At 38.4% G+C, this 23257-nt stretch overlaps 1 pseudogene; it reads right to left on the bottom strand.

The window, feature by feature from the left end:
* Positions 1-22187: 22187 nt before the first annotated feature.
* On the bottom strand, positions 22188-22738 carry LOC102852726 (annotated as a pseudogene).
* Positions 22739-23257: the final 519 nt, after the last annotated feature.

Raw genomic sequence — 23257 nt, 5'->3', positions numbered from 1 at the left:
TGCGAGTAACAGTCAACAATTTGGCACCTAACAAAAACAACATAGAAGAATTGGCCAATTTATTTATATGTTACCTTGGAATTAAGAGTAAGAGAGAGAAAACTAAGTAGAGTGTTTAGAAAACAAATGAATATTTTCTGCCTTAGGTAAATTCATAAATAATAATAATATAATAATAATAATAATTCATAAAGAAAATAAAATAAATAAAATGCTTAAAGCTAAATTTTACTTATATATAAACACAATGATCTTCATTTTTAGATAAAATCCGGGGAAATTCCCCTTACAATATCAAGTGTGCAATTCTTCCTTTCAGCCACCAATCTGGTCTCTTTTTCATTCAAAATCCCTTTGAAGTCAAGTCTAGCACAAGTAAGAGGCAAAGTCTGGGAATTAAGAATCTAGTTAAGGTGAATAACAATTTCTTTTCCACTCTCAGGTGGCCAACAAAGTAGAAATTGCAAGTGTTTCCAAGTTCTGAAAAAGTTCACACAATGAAATACTACGCAGCATGCAGAAGCAATGGTTTTGTAAATTGCTCATAACTCTCTAGGTACTGAAGTGCAATGCTGTCACTCTGGAGACTAAGGTGAGTCTCATACAGGCTATGGTCTTTGCAATCACTTGTTTATGCATCAGAGAGTAGTAGACAATGACTAGGGAGGATAGAAGGAAAATTGATGCCTTTGAGCTGTGGTCCTGGAGAAGAGTATTGAATATACCATGGGCTGCCAAGAAAACAAACAGATTCATCCTGGAGAGGGTTAGACCTGGCTGCTCCTTGGAGGCAGGAATTCTGGGGCTTTGTCTGACATACTTTGGACATGTTGTAAGGAGGGACAGGTCCTTGGAGGGGGACATCATGCTTGGGAGGGAGGAGGGATGGTGTAGAAGGGGAAGACCCTCTACAAGGTGGATTGATTCAGTAACTGGGGTAATCAGGATGGGTCTGTCAGAGGCAGTGCAATTAGCACGATAGAGCAGGGTTTAGGGCTGTTGTATATAGGGTCGCTATGACAACAATAACAACAGCTCATAACTTGAGTGGAAATGGAGAGCATTATATTGAGTGAACTAACTCAGTCCCATAAGGACAAATACTGTATAAAAACCATTATTCTATGTATTGACTATAAGGATTCCATGTTGGGGGGTACAAGAAGAAGGGTGAGGGTGGGCAGGTGAGCAAGAGCATGTTACACATAGGGTCACGCAATTTTATGGGTGGGAGTGGTGAAGGAAATGGGAAAGATCTACTGTGAAACCCAATATATTAGAACTTTGTAAATAAACCAGTATAACATTTAAAATAAATAAATAAAACCCCACAACAATACAAAAATACTACCAACCACCACCACCAAAAATCCACCCCAAAGCTTAGAGGATGTCAAAAGAAAAGAAGTTTAAGCGTGGATTTTCAAGATGACATAAGAGATTCTGTGATGATAAACAACTTTCGTTCCCTTTTGAAACTGTACTTCTCTAAGGTTTGTATTCCCAAAGCATTTTCAGAATAGAGACTGAATTTCCTTCTAGTTTCTATCAACAGGAGGCTTACCCAACAAAGGAGAAAGGAGCTTCTAGCCTGTGTGTTCAGTGCAAAGGAATACAGAATTGCATTGGGAAGAGAGTTCAGAGAACATTTTGTGACTGCAGGCTCATAAAAGCATTATAACTTTTCCATAAGAATAAATTCCATGTTCACACTTCTTATAAAAGACAGAAGTGCTAAGACGAAGAACATGGTAGAATTATAAAGTTGGATACCAACAGCCAATAAGGGAACTGGCAAAACGTGTGTATGTATTGCTGTAAATGTTCTTATTGTTGTTCTTTCTTTGGTGTTTTATGAACTTGCTGTTCTTATGTGCACCTATTGCTTTTCATGTTCCTCACCAGTAGTAAGCAAAGGATGTTCCTTGTCAACCACTGTACCTAAGGCAATAAAGCACTGTGAAGAGGGCTCCAAACCAGCTTGTGTTCATTGTTAATACCTGAGGTTTGGTGCATTCCTCTCAGTCAAATTTTTATTGATTGTTTTCCAAAGCTTTCTCAATAAATAAACATGGAACAATCTTGAGCTGTGGAAAATGAACTTTTCTTTAGCTTCAGCCTAACCTTGCTACCAGCCCTATGTAGATTTAATAAGATTAAATATGCCTTTTAAATTCAATTGCTGGAGTCCTCAATTAAAAATTATGGTACATTGATGAGGAATGGGGATGAGGAAAGCTCTGCCTTTCTCCCCTCCTGAACTCCCAAAATGGGAAAAGGATCCCCGAGGACGGCATTGCTCCAAGGACGCCATTGCCAGAGAAATAGTTTTGGGAGTCCAGGAGGGAAGAGAGGTGGAGCTTTCCTCATCTCCATGCCTCATCTCAGGTACCACCAGGAAAATGGGAAAGGGACCCCCGAGATGCCATTTCCAGAGAAATAGTTTTGGGCCCTCGGGCCTATGGCCCTTGGACCAAGAAACAAAAATTGTGCACTTGTCCTGGAGGACACATCCCTGTTTCTTGGGAAACCATCCTCTTGCATCAGCACCAGGCTGCAAACAGAAGACAAGTGGTATTAACCCACAAGAAGTCAATCCTGGAGTGGAAGTTTGAGAGCAAGGACTTTTTCTCAAAACCTTCCAGGAAAAGAAGCTGTATATTAGAGTTGTACTTAACAACTTTAAATTGAAGTCCTATTGGCTGCATCATTAGAGACTGACAGCAGCATGATATGGTCAAAATAAAAGAAATCCTGATGGTTTGAGACTTAGGCCATCACATTAGGGGATGGTCAATGGGAGACAGATGTTGAATGTTGTAGGCAAAACTAGGAAGGGTTGGTGGTGGAGTAGGGAAAGGGTGGATTAAAAAAACCAAACACAAACATACAAACAAACAAACAAAAAAACCAATCAAATATATAGTGACATGGGCAGCAACATTGAATATTGGATTTTTGAATGCTTGTCTGTCAGGTTCTATTAGATATACTTAAAAATTGAGACAGACTAGGAAGAAGAATTGGCCATCCACTTCCGAAATGACAGGCCTTCAAAAACGCTATGTACAGTAGAGCACACTTAGACTATCATTTGGACTAACAGACATGACAATTGAAACTGAGATCTTAGAAATGGAAACACAGAGAAAGAGCAACAGCTGTAAGGAGACACTAGTGATTGGAACGTGGAATGTGAGAAGCATGAATGTAGGAAAATTGGGCATTGTTAAGAAAGAAATGGAACCCATAAATATTGACATACTAGGTATTGGCAAAATGAGGTGGCTTGGCAGGGGACATTTTGAATCAGATGATCATATGATCTACTATGCCAGGGGGGGAAAGATGAGAAAAAATGGGGTTGGTTTTATAATTAAAAAAGTCATTTCTAGATCCATCCTGAAATACAATGTGGTGAGTGATAGGATAATATCCATATGCATACAAGGAAGTCCAGTGAATACCAGTATCATTCAAATATATGCACCAAACTAGAGACAACGAGGAGGAAATAAAAGATTTCTACCAACTTCTACAGTCAGAAATTGATCAAACATGCAATCAAGATGCATTGATAAAAATGGGCAACTGAAATGCAAAAGTTGGGAACAGGGAAGAAGGATCAGTAGCTGGAAAACACAGGCTCAGTAAGAGAAATGAGGTTGGAGATAGAATGATAGAGTTCAGCACATTCAATGAGTTATTCATTGCAAATAATAAAAAAATAAGAAAGATAAATGCAGGCTATACACATGGATCTCACCTGATTGATATGCATATGAATCACATAGATTACTTTTGTGGAAAGACTCACTGGAGAATCTCAATTATCAGTGGTGAATACCAGACTGGGTGCTGATTGTGGGACAAACCACCAACTACTCATATGCAAGTTGAAGCTGAAGTTGAGGAAAATTAAATCAAGTCCAAGGGAACCAAGACTTGACCTTAAGTCTGTTCCACTTGAATTTCAAAACCATCTCACGAACAGGTTTGAGGCCTTGAGCACCAATCAGCGTAGATCAAATGAGCTCTGGGAGGATATCAAAAAAATCGTCCACAAAGAATGCAAAAGATCATTATAAAGGCTGGAAAAAGAAGAAAATACCAAGATGGATGTCAGATGAGACTCTGAATATTCCATTAGAGCGCCGAGAAGCCAAAGTAAAGGAAAAACTCAAGAAACCAAAGAGTTGACAAAAAAATTTCAAAAGGCAGCTCAGGATGACAAAGCAAGATAGTATAATGAAATGTGCAGAGAGCTGGGGTCAGAAAATCAAAAGGGTCAAACTCTCTCAGCATTTCTTATAGTGAAGGAGCTGAAAAACAAATTCAAGCCATGGGTGGCAATACTTAAGGATACTTCGGGTAGAATGTTGAATGACCCAGGAAGTCTCAAGAGAAGATGGAAGGAGTACACAGAGTCACTGTATTAGAAGGAATTGGCTGACACAGGAATTTCATGTAATAACGTATGAGCAAGAACCTATGGCGATGAATGAGGACGTTCAAGTTATCTGAAGGAATTGGCTAAAAACAAGACTCCAGGAGTTGATAGCATACCAATTGATTTATTTCAACAAACAGATGCTGCCCTGGATGTGCTCACTAAGTTGTGCCAAGAAATCTGGAGGACAGCAAGGTGGTCAACTGACTGGAAGACATAGATATTTGTTCCCATACAAAAGAAAGGTAACCCAACAGAGTGTGGAAATTGTCAAATAGTATCATTGATATCAAATGCAAGCAAGATTCTGCTGAAAATGATCCAAAACATTTGGAACAATATGTCAACAGAGAACTGCCAGATGTGAAGGCTGGATTTAGAATTCGTGGTACTAGGGCTACTATAGCTAATGTTAAATGGATCTGGCAGAAAGCAGAGAATATCAGAAGAATGTGTATCTGTGCTTCATTGACTATGCAAAGGCTTTTGACTGTGTGGATCACAACAAACTATGGCTGACTCTGAGAAGAATGGGAATCCCAGAACATTTGATTGTGCTAATGTGAAACCTATACTTGGACCAAGAGGCAGTCATCAGAACAGAGCAGGGAGACACTGGATGATTTAAAATCAGGAAAGGGGTCCTTCTGGTATGTATTTTGTCTCCATACCTTTTCAATCTGCATGGAGAACAGATCATCCGAGACGCTGGGCTGTACGAGGAGGAATGTGGCATCAGGATTGGTGGAAGAATCATCAACAACCTGCGTTATGCAGATGACACAACCCTGCTTGTTGAAACTGAGGAGGACATGAAGCGTTTGCTGCAGAAGGTCAAGGATTGCAGTCTTCAATACGGATTGAAGCTCAATATCAAGAAAACAAAGATTCTAACCACTGGGACAATTGGCAGCATCAGTATGGATGGTGAAGAGATTGAGATTGTTAACAGCTGTAGTATGCTTGGCTCTACAATCAACACTCTTAGTGCCAGCAACCAGGAAATCAAGACATGAATTGCACTGGGAACGTCAGCTGTGAGGGACCTCTCAAGAGTACTGAAGAGCAATGACATCAGGCTGGAGACTAAGGTGCACCTGATCCAGGCTATAATCTTTGCAATCATGTGCTATGCATCGGAGAGTTGGACAGTGAATAGGGATGATAGAAAGAGAATTGATGCCTTTGAGCTATGGTGCTAGAGAAGAGTGTTGACTATACCATGGACTGCTAGGAGAACAAACAGGTCTGTCCTGGAGTGGGTGAAGCCAGAATGCTCCTTGGAGTCAAGGATTCTGAAGCTTCATCTGACATACCTTGGGCATGTTGAAAGGAGGGACTGGTCCTTGGAGAGGGACATCATATTTGGGATACTGGAGGAACGGCACAGGAGAAGAAGACCCTCGAGGAGATGGATCAATTCTGTGAATGGAGTGGTGGGAATGAGTGTGTTTGAGACGAGGAGGTTGGTGCAGCAAAGAATGGTGTTTAAGGCTCTTATACACAGGGTCACTATGAGTCAAAAGCGACTCGATGGCACATAACAACAACATTCTATATTAAGTAAATGATTATATCTTAATTTTCAAGTACTTGCATTGATTTGTTTTCTCACCTTAATTATTGTCATTATTATTAGTTGTTGTCAAATCAGCTCAGAGTTGTGGTGCTGGAGAAGAATATTCAACTGCCAAGAGAACAAACAGGTCTGTCCTAGACAAGGTGAAACCAAATTGCTTCTCGGAGGCAAGGATTCTGGAGCTCCATCACACATAATTTTGGGCTTGTGGTCAGGAGGGTCCCTGGAGAAGGGCATTATGCTTGGAAGTTGGAGGGGCAGCACAAGAGAGGAACACCTTGGATGAGATAGATTGACATAATAAATGGTGTAAAGGGGTTAGGTGAATCAGACAATGAGACTAGCTCAGTATAGGGCAGGGTTCAGAGCTATAGTTCATAGGGCTGTTATGTGTCGCAGGCAACTCAATGACACATAACAGCAACAACTGACTCAGATGCAAAATCGTGTTCATGAAATTAGCTTTGTAATCATTTTCTGAGGGAAACAATATTCACAAATTCTTGGCTTGAATGGCAGGAGCAAGAACAGAAATTCTGGAAAATTAGGTATGATTGAATGACATATATATATATTGATAAACAAATGTTCTTCTCCTGGAAAAAAGTATTTCTGAGAGTTGACTTTTAAAATAATAATTCAAAGCATATACCACAGTCATAAGTATTATTGTATACAGAGAAAAATGGTCATACCCATGGCACAAAATAAAGTTAAATAAGGTTTGAAATTCTTCATCTTTTTTCCTAGTAAACTCAGTGGTGTTTCTACTTAATACCTCATTTTCTGACTGGCTTCCAGGTAAGCATGTTCATATTGTCTTCTCTCTGCTGGATTCAGTTGGAAGTCTGCTATAACACAGTCACTGAATTTGTATTTGCCCTACTAAACATTTGAAGCTATATGTATTTATTTATTCCTTTATTATATTCACTCATTCCATGAACATCTAGAGCTTTGCCATTCTTGATATTGTGCTACCTGCTTTAAGCTACTTTTGTAAATATTAAGAAAACATTGTTGGGGATAGATTCTTTTGAAAGCCCTATCCTTAGGAATAATTAAGTTTTACAACTTGATTTGTTGGTTTCTTTGTCTTTCAAGAGTTTTATCAGTCTGAGAAATTTATCAATTTTATTATTTAGCTTTCAAGAAGACAAAAATTCTCACCAATGGTAGCATCAGGATGGATGGCGAAGAGATTGAGATTGTTAACAACTTTAGTCTGCTCGGCTCCACGGCCAACACTCTTGGCACCAGTAGCCAGGAAATAAAAAAACGTATTGCGATGGGAAAGTCTGCAGTTAGGGACCTCTTTAAAGTACTCAAGAGCGACGGTGTCTCTCTGGAGACTAAGGTGCACCTGATACAGACCATGGTCTTTGCGATCACTTGTTATGCATCAGAGAGTTGGACAATGACTAGGGAGGATAGAAGGAGAATTGACACCTTTGAGCTGTGGTGCTGGAGAAGAGTATTGAATGTACCGTGGACTGCCAAGAAAACAAACAGATTCATCCTAGAGAGGGTTAAACCAGGCTGCTCCTTGGAGGCAAGGATTCTGAGGCTTCGTGTGACTACTTTGGACATGTTGTAAGGAGAGACAGGTCTTCAGAGAGGGACATCATGCTGGGTAGAGTAGAGGGATAGCATAGGAGGGGAAGACCCTCTATGAGGTGGATTGATTCAGTGACTGGGTTAATCAGGATGGGTGTGTCAGAAGCAATGAGATTGGAACAGGATAGAGCAAGGTTTAAGGCTGTTGTACATAGGGTCGCTATGAGTCTCAAATGACTCGACGGCACATAACAACAACAGCATTTTCCATTTGGAGAAATTGTTCCAAATTATCTATCATATTGGCACCAGTATCAGTATCATGTGGCTTAGACTAAAATTCTGCTCCATCAGGTTTTCAATGGCTGGTTTTCAGAGATAAATCACTATGTCTTTCTTGTGAAATGCCTGTGAATGAACTGGAACTTCCAACATTTTGGTTAGTATTCAAGTGCCATTCAAAACAAGATATTAAAACAATTCTAAAACTAATTGAACATGAATATGGATGACAAAAGAAGAACTGATGCCTTTGAGTTGTGGTGCTGGAGAAGGGAACTGAGTATCCCGTGGACTACAAAAAGAACAGTTAAGTCTTATGTACCATCAATAAAGTACACTGTACTCAGCCAAAAAAAAAAAAAGAACAGTTAAGTCTTATAAAAAGTGCAACCAGAGTACAGTTGGAGGCAAAAGTGTTGAAGCTTCATCTCACATACTTTGTGAATGTTGCTACAAGAGTCTATTCCTTTGAGAGGGACATCATGCTTGAAAAAAATGGAAGGGCCAGTGAAAAAGAGGAAGACTCTCAACCAGACGGATTGTTTGACACTGTGTCTGCAGCAATGGGCTCAAACATGTCAGAGATGCTGAGGGTAGGACATTGTTAAGATTTGTTGTTCTTAGACTTGCTATCAATCACACTTGACTTGAAGGCACCTAACAACAACTGCAACATAGCTAATTTGTGTAGATATAATCTATCTTAAAAAGTGTGTATTATAGCATTACATGTAGAACAATGGTAAAAGCCCAAATTGAGATTAGAAAACTCTTGGTTCAAATATATGTTGACTACAATTTGACTATGTAAACTTAGTGGTAAGAAGGTGCACTGCAGTCTTGAAGGCACGCAGTTCAAATTCACCAGCTGCTCCATGAGAAAAAGATGAGTAACCTTCTCCTGTGTGAATAAGTGACTCTGGAAAATCCAATGGAGATTAACCTATGAGTAGACGTTAACCTGATGGTATACAACAACAAACTTAAAGTTATTCACACTCTGTATGCTAGTATTCTCACCTTGTGCTTTAGGGAGCTCCAGTGTCCTAGTGGAAAGAAGTTGTGCTGCCAGCCTAAAGGCATACGATTAAAATGGACGAGGTGCTCTGCAAAGAGAAAGATGGTTGTTCTCCTTCCATGCAATTTTCTAACCTCCAACAATCCACTGGAGGGCTAGCTCTGAGTCAGTTCTGATTCAATGACAATAAAATTTGGGTGTGTCTTTTTTATCATTACAATGATAAAAAATGATGCATTTGAAACTTCTAAGACAGTAATTTTGCCATATTAAATCTACCATACTGTTATTTTCTATGCTGTTTTTGTGACTAACAGTGCTGATCCTGGGCCTGCAATTTCCTTCTTACCTTCCTAAAATCACATAATAGGTCTTCCACTGCTCAATCTCTTTTGCCACATGGACTTTGTTTCATTTGCTTAAAGTCTATCTCAATTTTATTTTTTTCTCTTTGATTTAGTCATTGTTGTACATTTTCTCCCCCCTTCCCTCCCACTCTCCACCCCACTCCACATTGTAATCCTTGTTCCAGATTGTTCTCAAACATAATGCATAGGCACATATTAGTTTCACTGAGGTTTGTCTCCACTCTTCCCCAGGCCTCCATCTCTAGCAAGCTGCTACTCATTCTCAAGCCTGGATTCAATGGTTACTTCCCCAGAAATGTATTCCCAAACCATGGTACTCCCACTCTCTGTTACATACCCCTACCTGTAATATGCTTTCATTGTACATCCTGTTATTTCTACAAGGTGTTTTAACAGCTATTATTAAGTCATGCTTTTTGTTTAAACATCTGTCACTCTTGCTAGACTATCTGAGTCATGAAACAACATGTGAAAGTATGTACTTTTTTTTTTTTGCAAAAGATGTCTTTAAAGCTATAAAAATACAAAGCTGTCCCTTTGAAGATTAAGATGTACTTTATGTAAGCATTAGTCTTCATGATGGCCTTTTGCCTCAGAGGCATGTGAAAGTTGGACAATGAAAAAGGAAGACAGAAGAATTGATGTGTGAGGAAGAATGCTGAATTAGTTTGGACTAGCAGAAGAACAAACAAATTACTCTCAAACAATACAACTGAAGTGCTTCTTATAAACAAAATGCGCATTAATGGTTGAAAAAAAATACACTTTGCAAATTTTAACTCAAATCACAATAAATAAAATTTTCAAATGAGGATAACAACAGTTTTATTCACTTACTCTGGACATATTATCAGGAAAGATTAATTATCAGAAGAGGTTTCTATTATCCTTGGTTCAGTAGAGTGTCAGCAGAAATGAAGGAGACATTCCATCAAATGGATTGAACTACAGTAATATACTCAAATGTATAAAAGATTAGACAAAGAGTGCAGGACCAGGCCACATTTCATTGTGTATGTCCTATGATCACAATGAGTCACAGACCACTCTCAACAGGAGCTAACTAGTATTTTATTTGACGACCACAGCAGAGAAACCAGAAAGGTACACATTTGTTTTGGGCAACTTTATTTTCTTTCCATTCTAAAAACCATTCTTTGCTTACATCTTTAATTCCTTTCCCTGTTCTCCTAAGGAAATGTGTTCTGTAATACTTGTATTCATTCTCTCTCTCTCTCTCTCCTTCCTTCCTCTCTCCCTCTCTATCTTCCTCTCTCCATTTCCCTTTCACACTTTTCATTGTAGCAAGCATATCTAACAACATGGCTTCAAAAATCCCATTCATGTGGAGAGTTACCTGGTCTCTACCTATAGTGCATATCTGTTTCTTTTGGAATAACCCTGAATTTTTAATTCCTTGACAAACACCTCCACTTTGGAAATCACATCATCCCTTTAAAAATTTTATAATCTATAGATGTTTAGTACTAACCACTTTACATTATTTATTTACTTATTTACATGCTAAGGGATGGAGGGCTGGGAAAGAGTAGAAACAGACCTCAGTGACGGACCTTTCTACTCCACCCCCACCCCTTTCCCAATGCCTCACACTTTCAGAGTAAGTTACTGTAAGTTAAATGTGCCCTTAAAGAAAATATTAGTTGAAAGAAAAATTGGAAGCTCAAGCAGAAGCAAAGATATCCTTTCACCAAAATGATTGCCTAAATGCTACTGCATGGATTTCTTGTGGCTTAGTGGTAAGGAGTTGTACTGACAACCCAAAGATACATAATTTGAACCCACGGGCTGCTCTCTTCAGGAGAAAGATGGGCTTTCTCCTCCCTTGTAATTTACTGCCTCTGAAAACCCACTGGAGAGTCAGTTTTGAGTCAGTTCTGACCTGACAATAAATATGCAACAACAAATGCTGCTATTAGTAACATTACAAACCACTTAAATGACTCAGGCTCCTTATGAACTATCAATAATAAAAGCCAATATTTATTTTGTTAGATTCTTTATACCACAGCATCCCTGCAAGTCTGATTTAACTATTCCCATTTTATACCCTTGAAAATTGAAGTTCAGAGATGTCCAATAACTTGGAAGAAGTACTGAATAGTTAGCAATAGAAATACTTTTCACTGCTCCTAACTATTACTACTGAGCCTTTCCATTACCCAAAGATGTCATACGTAGTCAATTTCACAGTTTCAACATCACAAAACATATAATTCTATTATATTTAGGCAATTTCTTTCATAATTTCATGAATATGTATTCTGACCAGTATACCATTACCAAACTTTGTATATATGTTTGCGTCTCTGAAATTATAATTCTATTTCTATCTGTGTCTAATTCTTCCATCATTTAACAGAAATATGTTTGGAATTTATGGCATCTTAAAAGGCAACTGGAAGAATTTCTATGGGATTTTCTTTTATCACAGCTCTTTTTACGCCTACATGAAGAATGTTGAGTTGACGAACCACATAATCCACATGCGGTGTTTGGGGAGTGTTCATCTTTTGTGGTTTAGGAAAGATATGGCATGCAAAATCCTACGTAAAACAAGGGTTATTAGGCAAGCCAGTGCTTTAGACTGTTTTCAACAACTTAGCCTTCATCAGAAGCTGGCTGAAATTAATTGGAAGCAATAAAAATGTTAAAGAACAGTTCATGTGAAGCCACAGATAAGGACTGGATGACATCAGGAGCATAATCACTTTATCCACTTCAAGGAAATCCTTTAGAGCAGTGCATTCCCACTGAAACATAACAAAGTCAGAAAAGCATTTTTAAATTCATTACTTAATGTTGTTGTTTTTCTTAGGTGCTGTAGATTAGAGTACAACCCACAGACTCCCTACAAATAATGGATCTGAACCCTGTTCTCTCCTGTGCCATCTCACCATCTCTGACAAACTTGAGCCCATTACTGCAATTGTTGTGTCAATTCATCTCTTAAGGGTCTTCCTCTCTTTCTTTAACCCTCTTCTTTTCTAAGCATGATGCCTCTTTCCAAGGAACTATTGTTGTTAATAGGTGCCTTTGAGTGGAGTATGAGTCATAACAAACTATGAACAACAGATCGGAACCCTATCCTAGCCTGTGCCATCCTCATTATCTCTGAAACACTTGAGCCCATTGCTGCTGCCACTGTGTCAATTATTTGGTTGTCAACCATTTTAGTCTTCCTCTCGTCACTGACCGTGCTAAGCTTCTCTTAGCACCATGCCCAGATTATGTGAGACGAAACTTTGCCATCTTTACCTCTAAGAAGCAACATGGCTGTACTTTTTCCAGGACATACATGTTCGAAGCCATCAATTTCTCTTCTGTCATTCTTATTCATTATTCTGCTATCAGATGCACAGCAAGTAATTGAAAAGGTCATGGCTGGAATCAGGCACACCTTAGTCTTCTGTTATCATCACTTCTCAATAACTTGCAGAGGTCTCTGACTGCAGATTTCTGAGTGCAATACATCTCCTAATCTCTTAAATTCTAATACTAAGGGTATTAATTGTGGCTCCAAGTAAGATGAAGTTGTTGACAATCTTTTCTCCATAAGTCCTAATGTTGCCTATTCCACTGGTGAGAATTACTGTTTTCTTGACATGGAGATGCAATCCATATTGAAAGTTATAATCTTTGCTCCTCTGCAGCAAGTGCATAACTTTCATTGTTTCTCTAAGTTCATAGAGTTTCCGAAAGCAGACTATTTCAGAAGTGGATGTCATTTTTGCTCCCAAGCTTGTTGTAATTTGAGAGTGCCATCAAATACTTTCCACCATGGGCAACCATTATCTCATTTGACACATGATTATTGAAAAAAAATTATAGGTCACAAAACAACACTGTTCAACATTCTTGGTTGTTGTTTTGTTGTTTTTTTTTTTGTTTTGTTTTGTTTTTTTAAGCTGTCACTGGGAGAGATCAATTGCCAGAGAATATCATCATGTTCTGTGAAGTAGAAGGTCAGTGACGGCAAGGGACACTTCCATGGAACTGGTTTGCATAACAATCACTAAAATAGACTCCAACATGCCAGAACTCCTAAGGATGCTAAAGGACTGGGTAAAGTTGCCATGAGTCATATTTTGTGTTTCTTCACTTCTCTTTCTTCTCTCCTCTCTCTTCCTCTCTTTTTTCTCTGTCTAGCTAAGTAATTATAAAGCATTTTACTACTTTGTATTATGTAGCTCACAGCAGCATAATCACTATAAATAAGGCATAAGATCAGATAAAAATTCTCAAATATCTTTAATATTACATGAAAGGCTAGAATTCGTATCTAAATCTTCTAGAAAAAGGTGGTGAGGTATTTTCCTTTAATAGTGTTGCATGTCATATCTTGTGTAGCTAACAAAAAGGTCAGAGACTCTAATGTATCAGCTGTTAAGAGAGAAAGATGAGCAATCTCCTCAAATTTCCAGTTTTGGAAACTCAGTGGAAGATTGCCTTGAACTAACCTTGACTCAATGGCAGAGGTTATTTTGTTGTCATTACTCAATTGAAACAGAAATTGAAAAAAAAAACACCACCAAAACCAAAAAACATAAGCAGTTACTTTGACCTATTAGTAATCTGTGTCAGGAGAAGAAAAGAAGACTAAAATAGGCCCAGTGTATGGAGAAAGCAGAAATACACCTGACTATCATTCAACAAACAGATGCTGCCCTATATGTGCTCATCAAGTTGTGCCAAGAAATCTGGAGGACAATCACCTGGCCAATTGACTTGAGGAGATCTATATTTGTTCCCATTCTAAAGAAAGGTGAGCTGATAGAGTATAGAAATTATATATAATCACTATCACGTGCAAACAAGATTCTGCTGAAGATTACCCAAAAATGACTGGAACAGCACATCAACAGAGAACTGCCAGAAGTGCAGGCTGGTTTTAGAAGGAGTCATGGTACTAGGGGTATTGTAGCTAATGTTAGATGGATCTTGGTTGAAAGTAGGGAGGACCAGAGGAATGTCTATTTGAGTTTCATTGACTATACAAAGGCATTTGACTGTGTGGACCACAACAAATTATGGCTAACTCTGAGAAGAATTCCAGAACACTTGATCATACATATGCAAAACTTATACTTGGACCAGGAGACAGTCATTAGAACTGAGCAAGGGAACACGGCATGGTTCAAAATTGGGAAGAAAGTACGCCAGGCATGTGTCCTATCTTCATACCTTTTTAATCTATATGCAGACCAGATTATCTGGGAGGCTGGGCTACATGAGGAAAAATGTGGCATCAGTATTGAAGGAAGACTCATCAATAATTTGTGTAAGACAAATGACACAATCCTGCTTGTTGAAACTGAAGAGGACGTGAAGCGCTTCCTGAAAAAGGTTAAGGACTTCAGCCTTAATTGTGGATTGAAATTTAATAGCGAGAAAGCAAAAATTCACACCAGTGGGCCCATCGGCAGCATCATGGTTGATGGTGAAGAGATTGAGATTGTAAACAGCTTTAATTTGCTTGACTCTACAATCAATACTCTTGAAAACAGCAGTCAGAAAATTAAAAGAAATATATCGCTGGGAAAGTCTGCTGTCAGAGACCTCTCCAGTGTACAGAAGAACAATGATGTCCGTCTGGAGACTAAGACGCGTCTGATACAGGCGATGGTCTTTGCAATTACTTGGTATGCATCAAAGAGCTGGACAATGACTAGGGACGATACAAGAAGAATTGATACCTTTGAGCTGGTGTTGGATGAAGAGTGTTGAATATACCATAGACTGCTATGAGAACAAACAGGTTTGTTCTGAAGAGGGTTAAACCAGGCTGCTACTTGAAGGCAAAGGATTGACTAGTCCTTGGAGAGGTACATTATGCTTGGGAGGGTGGTGGAACAGTGCAGAAGGGGAAGATCCTCAATGAGATGTATTGACTCAGTGAGGAGAGCATTGGGGGTAGGTGTGTTGGAGACAGTAAGGTTGGCTCAGGATAGAACAGGGTTCAGAGCTGTTGTACATAGGGTCGCTATGAGTTGTAAGCAACTTGACAACACATAACAAGAACAAGAAGATCCTCATGCATGCATAATCACCTTTTGAGTCTTTCAACAAAGTTATTTGCAATTACTAAATTGTCTGTTAAAATTCTATTGTACCACCTGTGGCTTCATTTCTATCACCAATACCATATTTTCCAACTACTAATCCATATTTATTTCCAACTTGTGCATTTCAATCACCTGTTATTATTGTATGATTGATTGCACACTGAAAACGTTGGTAAAAATATTCAGTTTCTTCATATTTGGCTTTAATGATTGGTACTTAAGTTGGAAAAATAGTAAAAGCAACTAGCCTACATACACATACAAAATACATCACTATCAGTATCGTACATAAGGATAGATCTTGAAAAGTTCATTTGGATGATGAGTTCAATGCCATTTCTCTTCAATTTATCTCTATTGGCATAATAGATCTCACAATTCTGGTTTCATTAACAGACAATTCTCACTCAAAAGTTCTCAAAGAAGTTACAAGATGTGGTATCTAATTCTCTGTCAAGTGTTCCATTCATCCCATTTCACCTAATTGCAATAAACATCTCTGGGTTTGGTGAAGTCAGCTGTACAAGTCATACCTTTAAAAAATACACAGTAGACACACATTTTAGAAAGAAGGATCTTAAACAGAAACTCATTACTATGCTGACAACCAGCAACATGATATGCTCAATTAGTTAATGTTTGTAAAGCTCTTTGATTTTATAAAGCAGTGAGATAATCCCCAGATCTTGTTTACTGAGTGCTTCTTTTCCCAAGAGCTCAAAGTGATTTGCAGGCAGTAAGCCCAATTTTTGCTTGTCGGTTCAGAGGAGGCATTCAGATTGTTTGGGGACTGGCAATTGCATTGGAAACATACTGAAAGATGGAACAGGGTGAGCGATGGGAGGATGTTATGATAATCAGGATGGAGAAAGAGTATAGACTTCTGCCAAGTTCCAGGAGGTATAGATAATCTTCTGTGCCTGCTTATCATCTGTATAGCGTGTTTTAATAGCATTTATAATGCTTTAGTATAAAGTAGACATTTGTTTATGCATCTACCTCCTCTACTCGACTATGAAGAACTTGGGCGGAGGAATCTGATGTTTTAGTTTTGCATGACCAGCCCTTGCTCAACTTTCCGACCTCAATTTACATAGCTTTCTCTCTCTCTTTCCAATCTCGAGTCAAATCAATCTCTCTGTTCCTCCAACACAAGCTTATTCTATTGTTTGGAAGTATTGGACCAGTATCACCAACCATTATGTCTGTCTTTTCATCATTCAACTTCTAGCTCAGCTATCATTTCTTCAGATGATTCTGAGCATCTTCCTATAAATGTGTTAATTCCCAGTCACTCTCAATTTTATCACTTTATATCTCTACACCTCTCTATAAGTTTCTCATAGTGTGGTAGATTGTGTGGTGCTCTGGTGCTAGAAGCTATGCCACAAGTATTTCAAATTCTAGCAAGATAACTCCTGGTAAACAGGCTTTAGTAGAGTTTCCAGATTAAGATATACTAGTAAGAAACACTGAGATATCTACTTTAAAAGAATCTTGCAATTAAAATATTTCATATTATAACAAAGTACTGATATAAAATAACATTAGAAGATGAAATATTTGAGTTGGAAGGTACCGAAAATACATAGCAACCACAATAGACTCAAGCATACCAACAATGATGAAGACTGTACATGATTTGGCAATATTTAATTTTGTTATATGGTTACTAACAAGGGAATTTCATATTTATTTTATTTAAAGTACTTACTATTTTATGATATTATCTTGCTTTCTTTAATATCTCTCTTTTTATTTCTTTTTTTATATTTGACATTCTCTTATGTAGGGGAAATTTGTGGTCCTCTTCATTTTTTATTCCTGTTTAATTTCATTTAAATTAGCCTAAAACTCAGTTCAACTTAACTGATTGCCATTGTGTCAAGACCAACTCATAGCTCATCCTCCAGCAGGTACAAATGACACAGAAGTATATTTCTCCCAAAGAGCCATTGGTGGATTTGAAACACTAGAGAGATGCTCATGCCTTTGATAATTCAAGACTCCCTACAGACCATGTCATCCAAGATCCCTTACACTGTTCTGTAATGTTCTTAGAAGTAGAGACTTCCTCTATCTTCTGTATTGTGAGTCAGTTGTCTATAAAATTATAAATGGTCAATAATAAAAAAAAACCCTAAACATTGGCTGAAATGTTGATTGTACCAGTACCTTGCAATGAACTTAATGAACATTTATAAAATGAATTCATATATGAACAAATGTAAGATTAAGAGAAAATTCTGATTCTTCAGAATAAAGTCCTAACTTTAGTAAATTTTTGACTAGTTCTTTTATTCAAAAAGTGTGTCAAGGTTGGAGTAATATGTTTTATTAATGATATACACCTATTTACACATAATCGTAGAAGTTAGTAGGAGAAAGATGGGAAATCTCTTGCAAGGTTTGTGCCTCTGAAAGCAATGACAAGTCAGCTATGAGTTAGTTCCCACTTAACGACAATGAGATTGAGTTACGAAGTTTTCTTTTTAACAAGTTACAGAGCATTTTAGAGTGTAAAATTTAGTAAAAAACAGCATTTATATAGACATACAGCTTCTTAAAACTAGGCCACCAGAGCTTTCTTTCCATAATAGCTTGCCTCTGGAAATGCTATGAACCTGAAGAAAGGCTGAAAGTTATACAGGTGTCCAGGTCTTTTGTTCATAAGATTGCTGAGTCGCCTCGGACTCGATGGCACTTAACAACAACAACAAGAACAAGAACAACAACAATAACAACATGACCAATTAGGAAATGACTAGGGAATATGATTCTAACTTAATTTAGTCTGGAAAAAAGCAAAAATATGAATAGTTTATCTTTTTTCTTTTGTTTGCCAGTATATTTTGCTACCAATTCTATTGCAGCACACATAACTACTTCATATACAGGCTTATCAAACCAATAGTATATGTTCTTCTCTATGAGGAGAAATGTGGGGTCACGATTGGTGGATGACTTATCAACAATCTGCGTTATGCAGATGACACAACCCTGCTTGCTGTAACTGAAGAGGACGTAAAGCGCCTGCTACAGAGGTTCAAGGACTGTAGCCTTCAATATGGATTGAGGCTCAATGTCAAGAAGACAAAGATTCTCACCACTGGACCAATCGGTAGCATCAGGATGGATGAAGAGATTGAGATTGTACACAGCTTTAGTTTGCTTGGCTCCACAGTCAACACTCTTGGCACCAGTAGCCAGGAAACTAAAAGATGCATTGCCATGGGTAAGTTTGCTGTTAGGGACCTCTCCAAAGTACTGAAGAGCAAAGGTGTCTCTCTGGAGACTAAGGTGCGTTTGACACAGGCCATGGTCTTCACAATCACTTGTTATGCATCAGAAAGTTGGACAATGACCAAGGAGGATAGAAGGAGAATTGATGCCTTTGAGCTGTGGTGCTGGAGAAGAGTATTGAGAATACCATGGACTGCTAGGAAAAGAAAAAGATTCGTCTTGGAAAGGGTTAAACTGGGTGGTTTCTTGGAGGCAAGGATTCTGAGGCTCCGTCTAACATACTTTGGACATGTTGTGAGGAGAGACCGGTCCTTAGAGAAGGACATCATGCTTGAGAGGGTGGAGGGATGGCGCAGGAGGGCAAGGCCCTCTATGAGGCGGATTGATTCAGTGACTGGGATAATCGGTATGGGAGTGTCAGAGACAGTGCGATTGGCACAGGATAGAGCAGAGTTTAGGGCTGTTGTACATAGGGTCGCTATGAGTCGCCAGGGACTCGACGGCACATAACAACAACAACAACAACAACAGATTACAGCAAACTAAACCCATTACAGTTGGATGCCTTTGGCTGAGAGTGAACTTCTCTCCACAGATACATGCAAATTGCCCAAATTAGAAAACCCAAAGCTCTCAGAGTCCTTGACCTGCTTTTCCTCACACCCCTCCAACATCTTTTACAGCCTCCCAGGCCTCATCGTGTTTACGGGTGGCACACCTCCTACGGCCCGTGCCAGGCCCTGATTATTGCACCCATGCACAGGAGCACGGCCCCTTTGATGTCTCGTGTTGTATGACTCCAGTACTGTGAACTTGGTGCACTCTCCCAAGCCACACCTTCCTCTGGCTAGGCCACCAGCCCAGGGCTGTAAGCAAAGACTCAGGCTGAGGCGGGTTAGTTGAGGGCATGATGCCCTATTTTAGCAATCTGTCAACAACCTAAGGAAAATTGCAGAACATTTCAGTTGGCAAAGCAAGAGGATCATCTTAAGCTGGCAGATAGCCCAGATTTAAGGTAGTTTTAATTACACATAGAAAAGTATAAAGAGTTTTCTGTATAGCTTTCTGTCACCCCCAATCCCAGCTTTAGAAATGTGTTTTCTTCAACAAATAATCAATTTCCAGTATCATATATATGATTGAGGGTTAAATAAGATACTAGCTGTTGCCTGATGACATCAATTAGTCCTCAAACTCATAGAAACCCTATGAATAACCGGGCAGACACCAGGCTGTCACCATGATCAGTGTAAATGGAACCATTTTAAATCTAAAGAGTTTTCATTGGCTGATTTTTGGAAGTAAATTACTAGACCCTTTACCCTAGCCCATTTCAGTCTTGACGCTTCTGTAAAACCTGTTCACAGCAACGAGCAAGCCTACACTAACAAATGGCAGCCGCACATAAGATACATTGGCCAGAAAATGAACTCATGAGAGACGTGGATTCTACCACTGATCCACAAATGAAGCCTTCAGAATATACATAGTTCCAAGCAGGAGTATAAATGAAGGGGGCAAAATCTTGATTAATTGTTTGCTGCACTGATTTATTGTGTAAGAACAGTGCAGAGATCTATAAAGTATCCACAATAGATGGCACACCATAGAACAGGCACAATGACATGAAAATGCTCTAAATAGTTCCGGATCTTCTATTGAAATAGCAATTCTGGTAAGACACATTGGAAAGTTCTTTATTGTTGATCTAAGGCTAATTTTTTTCTTTGATCTTTTATTACTCCTTTAGCCCACTCTTATCCTCAAAAACCATCTACAAATCACACTTTAATAAAAAGGATCTTCTGTTTATACTTGAGCACTAAAGAATTAGTCAGTGTACTGATTCCAAGAGGCAAATTATACTTACCAATTATATTTTCCAAGAGAATGAAAAGATATGTCTTGAAGATGGTGAAGCCAGAATGCCCTTTGGATATGTTGTTAAGAGGGGCTGTTCCTTGGAAAAGAACATGATGTTGGGAAGGGTGGGGGGTCGGCAACTGAGAAGAAGACCCTCAACCAGGTGGACTGATACGGTGACTGCTGCAATGGCCTCTTGTGCATCAGGCAGTGTGAGGATGGCACAGGGTAGAGCAGGGTTCACATCTTTTGTTCCTAGAGTTAATACAAGTCATGCTCTACTCGACAGCACCTAACAACAACAACAAAAATTATATTTACCATACACAGATGGTCAAGAAAGGAAAACTTGGCCATGACTTAAAATCTTAGTAATATAGAAGTTATAGTGCTTTATGGTGGACTTTGCAGGTGTGGAGGGTTGCAATTAGTAGGGTAGAAGCGTACTTTAAGTTTCCGACAGATAACGAGTACTGCAGAACGAAAATAGATCAGAAAACTAAACAGAAAAATTTTAGGGTTTGTTCTAAAAATCTTAACTTGTTAGTAGATGTATAAAGCATTTATTGTTATTTGTTGTTGTTGTTGATTGCCTTTGAGTCGAGCATGACTCATAGCAACCCTATGAACAAAAGGCTGGAAGCCCCTCTGCAACTACTGACATTTATCAAAGTTCATAGAGATTTTTTTTTTTTTGCTTAGAATGTATGCTTTACTTTTAACCTCAAATTCACACTTTAAATGCTTGACATGTAATTTATGTTTAAAAATATTATAGCTAATTTACTTGGTAATATTTCTAGAATGCTTCACCTCTTGTCAGACATATTTCACACACAATTCCAATTAACCTTGGGGGGGGAGAAGACCAGTTGATAATTTTAATCACAATTGATTGATTAATTTTATTCAGAAACATCAGTGGCATTGGACCAATAAATGCCATCATTTTGAAAATTTCTCACTGCAATTATGCTCATTAGTAATACTAGTCAATCTAGGATTTGATATGTACTTCACTCAGTTGCATTACGTTTCAGTAAGTTATTTCATCAAGAAAACATGTACAAAACGTCATGTTTTCTCTCCTCTTTTTCTGTTTCTTTTAAAGCAGCTCAATTATTTTGGAGAGTGGTTAGTGCAACACAGAAAACATCAGGGGAAAAGTACAAAATGACACTTAACACCAATGCCAGTACGTATGTCATTATGGTTATTATTAAAGCTATTAATTTTTATGTTATTCAGTTTTCTTTAGAAGATGAATCAAAGCCATTCACTTGAACTTGAGGTATTTATACACAATACATACACAATCTCACATAAAATACTTTTCAATAGTAACATTACATTTTAAAACATTGGAAACCGAGTATCTGTGCTGATTTGTATTTGGACTTAATGGAACAAGAGAACAACAATCAACAAGGGAGGGTTATACTGATAATAAAGTTCTCAAAGTTCAAAATGTCTTCCTCTTCCTTTGAACTTACCACAGGCTCTACAATGTCCTGAGAGGAGTCATTATGAGAAAACATTCAATCATCACTTTAAGACCATACTTTGGAAGGAACTTAATGAGAAAGCACACTGGAAGCTGAGACTTCATCTTTGTTTTCAAGTAAGTGGTCTTAATTTTTCTTCTTATAGAAAAAGTTTAAATCAGTTTATTATAAATATATCTAAACCACTAATTTTTGCAGCTTTCTGGTTAAAGTCCAGCACTCCATTTATACGAAGTCTATGAGAGGAGGTGAGTAGAGATCTTAAGTCGTGGCATCATCCACTCAAGTCCTTTGCACAATCCTTCGCCAGTATCCAGCAGGCCTGGATATGCCACTGAGGATCTTTAATAGACCTGAGTTTCAAAAACTGGGAGATTTCTGCTACAGTTATGTACTCTTTAACATCTTGTTCATTAGCAAAAATCAGCAGTCCACCTTTCCTTAGGTCCTCATGTGCTAACATTTTATAGAGTTCTTCTCTAGTTACATAAATCCTTTCTCTGTCTGTACTGTCCACAACAACTATTACAAATTCAGTGTTAGTATCGTAAGTGTTCCAGGAAGAACGAAGAGATTCTTGGCCACCAATAACCCACATTAGGAAACGTGTATTATTAACTACTATCTCTTCTACATTACTTCCAATTATAGGGGATATATGCACAACTTCATTCATAGAAAATTGGTAAAGGATGGTAGTTTTCCCTGCATTATCCAGCCCAACAATGATAATTTTGTGCTCCTGGTGATTGGACTGTCTCCATATCCTGGCGAAGAGAATTCTCATTCTCAGGCAGTGGACCCCCCTCCAGCCACCCGGGCCTCCTGATTAGCCATAATTTGTTGTGATCCACACCGTCAAATGCCTTTACATAGTTAATGAAACACTGATAGACATTCTTCTGGTACTCTCTGCTTTCTGCCAAGAGGCATCTGACATTGACAATAAAGTCCCTAGTGCCACGATCTATTCTAAATCCAGCCTGTATTTCTGGTGGTTTTCTGTCAATGTACTGTTCAAGTCTTTTCTGGACAATTTTTCAGGAGGATTTTGCTAGTGTCATATTAGTGATGTTGTTGTTGATATTGTTTGATAATTTCCACATTCTGTCAGGCTACCTTTTTTTGTAATAGGACTAAATATGGATCACTTGCAATCAGTTGGTCAACTTGGCACAACTTGGTGAGCACATGCAGGGCAGCATCTATTTGCTGAAATACATCAATAGATATTCCATCAATTCCTGGTGCTTTATCTTTTGCCAAGTCCTTCAGGGCAGCCTGCACCTCCTCCTTCATCACCACT

Source organism: Elephantulus edwardii, unplaced genomic scaffold (genome assembly GCF_000299155.1).
Source record: "Elephantulus edwardii isolate Elephantulus edwardi_28Jun2011 unplaced genomic scaffold, EleEdw1.0 scaffold00230, whole genome shotgun sequence".
NCBI lineage: Eukaryota > Metazoa > Chordata > Mammalia > Macroscelidea > Macroscelididae > Elephantulus > Elephantulus edwardii.
Note: the sequence above shows the minus strand (reverse complement) of the source record. Positions and strands in the feature narration are given on the sequence as shown.